Here is a 7,622-nt window from a genome sequence, read left to right as displayed (position 1 = left end):
GCCCGCTCCCGCCCGGTGGACCCGCCGGGGAGGAGGCGGCGCTGGGGCCCGCGGCCGCGGCTGGGCCGGACCGGGCCCGGGAGCGAGCCCCGCCCGGTGTTGCTGCGGCCGCCGGGGGTGGGCGGGGAAACTGAGGCGGGCGGGAGGGGGGGCCGGCCGCGGCCCAAGGTCACGCCGCCGGTGGGCGGAGGCCGCCCCCCCCCGCCCCCCGGCGGGCCCTCTCCCTGCTGCCGACGGGGAAACTGAGGCCCGGGTTTCGTTGGGCGCTTGCCCAGGGTGCTTCCCCCAGAGTCAGGCCGGGGGGGCCCGGGGCTCCTGCCGTCCAGCGGTTGTCCCGCTCCGTCCTCACGGTCTCCCGACTGACGACCCCCTTTTACAGATGGGGACACTGAGGCGGGCAGAGGCGTCGAGTGACTCGCCCAGGGTCACCCAGCTCGTGCGTGTCTGAGCCGGATTTGAACTCAGGTCTCCCCGACTCTGCCCACTGGACCGCCGGCCGCCTCTAGTCCAAGGTCACCCAGATAGAGGAGGAGCCTAGGAGGACCCTGGGCCCTAGGGAGGTTTGATGACTTGCCCAAGGCCGCTAAGCGGGACCTCGGCTCTGGGCCCTCACAGGTAACACGACGGGATTCGCACCTAGGTCCCCCGACTCACCCTGGGGCCTCAGTGGGATGTGCCCAACTTCACCCAGGCGTTAAGTGGATCCTAGAGTCCGATCGAAGGCTGGAAGGGACCTTAGGACCATTTCCCTTTAGCAGCTGAGGAAACTGAGGCCCAAGAAGTACAGGGACACATGCGAGATGATGGGTAGAAAAGGGCCCCAGATTTGGAGGCAGAAGGTGCCCGAGGAAGTCGAGGCCCTGGGCGGGGAAGTCACTGGCCTAAGGTCTCGTGACAAAGTGGAGTTGGGGTTTGAACTCGGGTGCTCAGCCTGGCTTGGTTTCCTCCTAGCTTCTCCTTCATCCTTGCCCAGTGTGCATAGGAGCCTTCCCCTGGAAGAGGGTTTTTAGGCTGGGGTCCATGAACTTGTTTGATTTTTTTAAAAAAATAATTTGACAGCTGTGTGGTATAGTAATTAGTTTCCCTTGTAATCCTGTAGATTTTGTTATATGCATCTAAAAACCAGAGAAGAGGTCTGTAGGAGTTACCCGGCTTGCTTGAGCGGCCCAGACCCGAGTAAGGTGAACAACCCGAAGATAAGAGAATGCACGCTGGCCTTCCTCCTCGCTGACCCCAAAATTTATGCAGTGGACAGTTAGGGTTTGTGACTGAGTGCGGGGATACAGAGATAAAAAGACCTCTCAGAAGGCACTTACGGAGGAGTGCAAAGGGACACATTGGGAGACAGCTCTTGCCTTCACAGAGCTTAGCTTCTGTAGTAGTAGTGCTCCATATTGTTTAGCATATTGTTGTAGTGAAAGTCAAAACACGTAAAACTCTACTTCTTTTTTGGTATGGGGAGAAGTTCCTTTCCCTCCAAGGTAAATATTCCAATTTTGCTTTCAAAAAGGTTAAGACTGTCTAGATGTCAGATAGATGGCAGGTGGTATTGATGTCCAATTTTGTCTTAATACCTGGAGAAGAGCAAGTTATATTTATTAAACTTAATTCTCTGTTGTAAAGTCATGCTTTTAAAATATCTATTTGCTTTTTCAAAAAAAAAAATCCTTTTTTCATATCTTCATTCTGGGCATCATCACTTTCCGCAGTATTTTCCCATTCTAGATAGATAACAACTAATTTCTCTTACTAAACATTGACGTTTTTTATGTGTTTTTAGCAGTTACAGAGTGGACAAACTGGTATACATACTTGGCTGTTGCATCAAGAGTTTCTCATCAGACCTAACACCAGGAAAGAGTTTCAAAGTGGGATGTACCTGGAAAATTGACATGATTCCACTCACATTTAATTCTGAGAATCGTGTTAGCAAATGGTACCAATTTTACTGGAAATAAGAGTTCCACGTCATTTTGGCCCTTGATAACTTCTTTTTCAATTTTGAAATAACTACCTGCTTTTAAGAGTTGGGCTTGGGAGAGCCAATGGATGTATTTGTACAAATTTGAAAAGCTGTTCATATGTTGTGTAGCACAGTAGGTGCCAACTGTGTATTGACTATTGTGTAAGCTGTCTAGGGAGAACGGGACTTAAGGAGTTCACTTAGTCTATGCCCTTTTCCGATATGAAACTTAGGCCTTCCCCATATAACTTAGCTTCTTTTGTTTGGGGGGTTGTTTTCTCTTTACTCATTCTTCCCTTCTTCCCCTCACCTTCCCCTTTTCCCCAATGCCCTTTTACAGGGCAGTCACATTCTAGATATGTGGATTTGTTTTGACTCAGAATGCTTACTAAATTCAGGTAGCACATCAAGGAAGTTGGTGTGAACTGGTTTGTTAGACTTTGAAGCTACCTGGTCTCCAATAAAAAGTACTTTTAATGAGACTGATGCTATGCTGTTACTGGTGTTTTTCTAGAACAGCCACCTACTGAAGGAATCTTTTGAGGGGGTGTGTTGGGGAGAAGACTGGCTAGTAATTCCACAAGTATCTTTTGTCTTGCAAAATTAGATACTTAATGAATATAACCAGAAGATATTCTGTTGTTCATTCTAGTTGGCAGCATTTTAGCTCATCTAGCTTTTCTTGAGTTGGTAAGAAATTGGTCTTTTCCAGGTTTTTAGGAAGCCTCCTTTTAAAGGTTTTAGGGCCTCCTTCAGCCAATTTGGCTGCCTTTATGGTAAATGTAGGATTTCGTCTTCAGAGAAGTCTTCCTTTGTGTTGAGTTTATTTTACTCTTAGAGTTTTTTTTGTCATTTGCAGTTATTCCTCAAGTTCATTGGTTATTTTTAATGCAGAGATATTTTTACTTAAAAATAACATCTTGATTTCCAACTTGTCTGTACCTTGCTGATATTGGTTGGTATTAAATACAACATTCTATTCCGCATGATAAATTTAAGATCCTTGAAGTATAAATACTTTATATTTATTGACAGATTAGAGTTCATTTATTTTTCTTCTTTGTCATTTCATTTCCATTGCATAAATGAAAACCGTTGACTTGCTTCAGAAGCTTGCAAAGATGGGAATATTTGAGCACCATGCAGGTAGAAGAGCTCCTTGGATGAAACATACCAGTAAAAGAGTATTAATCATTTAGAAGGATTCCTCTTTTACTTTTACTAATTGAATTTTAAAATGTAAAATGTATGTACTAATTGAATTTTAAAATGTAAAATGTTTAAAATGTAAAAGTATGACTTTGTTGTCATTGCAGTATATGTTGATTTTTTCCCCCTCATTTTGCTCTTTGATAAACAATTTTCCACATTCTTAAATAATTATGAACTGTTTTTGTACATTGTCATTGAAAGATATGTTGACAGTAATTTAGTTATGTGAGTTTGGCTGAAAGATATATGTCATTTCCACGTTATTTATCATTGTTTTTTAAGTATCTGACTTGGTGATTAGATACTTAATGCTTTCCTTTTTGTTTCTATATGGTTAATAATAGAACTGTTACTTTTAGGTTGAAGTAAACAAGAGAAATAATGTTGGTATTAATCTAGGTCTGTTGGAAGTGAGTTAAGTACCGGGTTCTTTCTCCTTCAACAGTCTGGATTGGTTTTTCTCCTTCAGCAATCTGGATTGGTTTAACATTCTTGGGTATTGGTATTCAGGCATTTCTCATGAATACTTTGGTTTTAGAGACACACAATCTGTTGTTCAGGCTTTAAATCAGAGTTGATGAATAACTCTTTTATTTACAGACAGAGCCAAATAAAATAGCTTAGGGTGCTCTGTGTGTTATAGAAATGACCTCTGCAGTAAGTCACTCATCCTTAGAGGTAAATGTCTATTTCTTTGTGGGTCCTAGGGATTGGGATATCCTTTCGGGCAACCTCGTGAAAATGTTGAAGATATATTTAGGCAACCTGAGGTTTTCTTTAGTTGTACTCAGATTAACCAATGCTCCTTTCACCCCCATCTTCTTTTCTTCCTATTTCCCAACCAAATTCAAGAAGCGTTTATCTCCTGGTGGTTGTTGTTTAGTCGATTAGTTGCGTTTGACTCTTTGTGATCCCATTTGGGATTTTCTTGGCAAATATACTGGAGTAGTTTGCCATTTCCTTCTCTAGCTTATTTTACAGATGAGGACCTAGCTGAGGCAAACAGAGGGAAGTGATTTGTCCAGGGTCATACAGCTAGTAGGTGTCTGAGGTTGGATTTGAACTTGGGTCCTCTGGACTGCTATCTCCTGTGGCATCTAGCTGCCCCGTTATCTCCTGAGAAGAAAAAGCTATGTAAAAGAATGATTTGAACTAATATTAAACTTTACCTTTTCCATCCGTTAAAAGAATTGGAGACAGTCTTTTTCAGTTGGTACCACCATTGTCCAATGTTTTAATGGGAGTTTTGTTGTCCAGCTAGGTGGCACGGTGGAGGCAGGATCCATCAGCAAGTCAGTTTACCTTACTGTTCTTGGGTTTTCCCAACCGTAGAATGGGGATGAGAACACTTATATTGCTAGCCTGAAAAGATTGTGGCAAAGAATTTTGTAACACTTGAAGCATCATATAAATGAGTTTTTATCTGCCATCAGCTATCAAAAGGAGGTGTTAATGTGTTGGTTTTTAGCTGTCTGGATGCTGCCTGTGTGAGAGTTGAATTTTTTTTTCAACCCTTTTTTTGGGTTTCCTTCCTTAGAAAATAGAATATGCACAACACAATTTAACCTTTTCTTGATGGCTCAGGATTATGATGTTCTTTTTCAATGTGAGCTTTGCAGTACGTCAGTAGTTGTTAAATTTTTTGGTGTCAGGACCACTTTATCCACTTAAAAATTATTTGGGACCACATAGAGCTGTTGTTTGTGTGGTGATTTCTATTGATATTTCCCATATTAGAAATTAAAACATCTTAGTATTACTGTGAAAGTAGTTTTGACTTTGTGGACCTCTTGAAAGGGTCTCAGGGACCCCTGAATCCCTGGACTTTGAGAACTGCTGTTCTGGATGGTCATAATAATAGTCATAACAGCTAGCATTTCTTGTGCACTTTAAGGTTCACAAAATAGTTTACCAGTATGCCATTTGATCTTCACAACAACCCTGGGAGGTAGGCGCTGTTAATATTTTCATTTTACTGGTGAGCAGACTAAGGCAGACTGAGGTTAAGTGACTTGGGTGGTACAGTAGATAGAGTGCTGGACCTGAAGTCAGGAAGACTTGAGTTCAAATCCAGTCTCAGACACTTACTAGCTGTGTGACCCTGGAAGTCACTTAACCTCTGTCTGCCTCAATTTCTTTTACTGTAAAATGGGGATAAAAGTAGCACCTACCTCCCAGGGTTGTCATGTTGATCAAAAGAGACAGTAATTTGAAAGTGCTTGGCATAATGCCTGGCACATAGTAAGTACTATATAAATGTTAGCTATTGTAGTTACTATTATTGCCCAAGGTCACATAGCTGGTAAATGTCTGAGGGAGAATTTGAACTTGGGTCTTCCTGACTCTGGGTACAGTGCTTAACGCAACCTACCTAGCTGCCTCCAGTGATGATTTGTAACATTTTGTTGAATCTCTGGTTATAGAATATGCCTATGGTTTCCTGAATTAGCTTTCGTTTTGCTTTTTTTCCTCATAGAAATGAAACATTACATGATCTTCTAGATATTCTGAATACTTTTCTGCAGAATGATTAAATCAAAGATTGAAAGCAGCTTTCTCCTAAATTATTTTGTTGATCTTAGTAATATTTTCGCTTTTTATCCTTTGATATTTGTAGTTTTCATTTGTTTTTTTGTTTTGTTTTTTTGCTTTTAGGCAATTGGGGTTAAGTGACTTGCCCAGGGTCACACAACTAGTGTCAAGTGTTTGGTCTGAGGCCAGATTTGAACTCAATTCCTCCTGACTTCAGGGCCAGTGCTCTATCCACTGCGCCACCTAGCTGCCCCAGTATTTGTAGTTTTCAAAATATCTTAGTTCAGCATTCAAATATACTTCATCTCGGTCAGCTTCATCAGTCTTTCAGACTTTCAGGTTATTGCTACTAATGATAATTAAAAATTGGTTGTAGTGTTGCTACTGAGGATATAAATATATGACATTATATTTCTAGCTGTTTACTTTTAGATTTACAGAAGTCATGTTTTTGTGCTGGGTAATTGAGGTTGAACTTACATTTGTACAACAATAATAATTTTTGTGTTTATAATAGAGGAATTATTAAATCATAAAGTTTTAGGTCATATAATAAGCTAACTTCTTGAAGAATGGATAAGCCCTGCCTACTGTGTACTAGCACTGTTAAGTGCTGGGGATGCAAGAAAGGGCAGAAAACAAAAGATGGTGAGGCCCTGCTTTCTGATGAGTATTTTGGCCAGTCAGTCAGTCAACATTTATTAAGTGTATTATGTTTTTGTTTTTGTCTTTTAGGCAGTTGGGGTTAAGTGACTTACTGAGGGTTACACAGCTAGTAAGTGTCAAGTGTTTGGTCTGAGGCCGGATTTGAACTCAAGTCTCTCCTGACTTGAGGGCCGGTGCTCTATCCACTGCGCCACCTAGCTGCCCCTTATTAAGTGTATTAAGTACTAGCAATTTTGAATGCTCAGGATACCAAGGAAGGTAAAAAAACAAACAAACAAACAATCCCTTCTCCCAGGGAGCTCACGGTCTAATGGGGAAGACAATACACAAAGTACAGACAAGATAAAAAAGGGTAAATTAGGAGGGTATTCCCAGAGGGAAGGTGCTTGTTTTTTGTCCTTTGTTTTCGAAGAGGATCAATCATATCACGGGGTGATGTCTTGACTCACATTAATTGAAGCAGAAAGCCTCACTCTCCTTGAGTCATCAGAAGTCCATTGGCAAGACAAAAGCCAGGATGACTGATGATGGCTTGGGATGCAGTGGATGGCCTTGGTGTCTTCCATGTCTGACCAAGCTCTAAACACTCGGCTGCCCCTCGGAACGAATTATTCTTGTCTACCCATTCTGTCAGGGGAAGCCTTCACATGCTTAGGGTAGACACCCCCTCTAACTCACTATTGGGTTTGTGGCTGTCAGTTACCCTCAATCTGGTTTAGCCCTGCTGAGAGAGTTTTACTAGGGTGTGGACAGTGCACATGCTACAGTGTCTTGAAGCCTCAGGTAAGAGTTGGGTGAAAGATGGACACCAAAAATGGATGAGCAGCCCTGAAAAGGGCTTGGCTGCCCTCCCACCAGAGGTGCTAGTCCTCCCTGACCACCTCGTACACTTCACACACCCTCAGGGGGAACCAAGATTAAAGAGAACAGGGGCAGGTTTCTTGCAGAAGGTGGGACTTTAGGTGAGACTTAAAGTAATCCCAGGACACCAGGAGACAGAGATGGGGAGGAAGAGAATTCCAGCCATGCTGGATAATCAATAAAATGCCTGGATTCAGGAGATGGAAAATTTTATGTGAGGAATAGCAAAGAGGCCAGTGTCACTGGATCACCCTGTATTGGAGGGGTGGGTAGGGGGAGGGAAGTAATGTAAGATGACTTGGAAGGCAGGAAGGGGCCAGGTTCTGAGGGTGTTGGAAGGCCCAACAAAGGATTTTCTATTCTGGGGGTATTAGGGAGTCACTGGGGT

General features: G+C 42.7%; 1 long non-coding RNA gene across 1 annotated transcript in view; it reads left to right on the top strand.

Moving 5' to 3' along the window:
* LOC114052673 overlaps positions 1-2,922 on the top strand; it is a 3,491-nt gene extending 569 nt beyond the window's left edge. The window contains exons 2-3 of the long non-coding RNA XR_003570297.1: positions 380-615; positions 1,100-2,922. This is a non-coding gene — a long non-coding RNA (uncharacterized LOC114052673). The remainder of the gene's footprint in view (positions 1-379; positions 616-1,099) is intronic.
* The last annotated feature ends 4,700 nt before the right edge of the window (positions 2,923-7,622 follow it).

This window comes from Vombatus ursinus, unplaced genomic scaffold, assembly GCF_900497805.2.
Source record: "Vombatus ursinus unplaced genomic scaffold, bare-nosed wombat genome assembly UNPS02014808.1, whole genome shotgun sequence".
NCBI classification, from domain to species: domain Eukaryota; kingdom Metazoa; phylum Chordata; class Mammalia; order Diprotodontia; family Vombatidae; genus Vombatus; species Vombatus ursinus.
The sequence above is the reverse complement of the archived record's forward strand: the minus strand, read 5'-3'. Positions and strand labels throughout refer to the sequence as shown.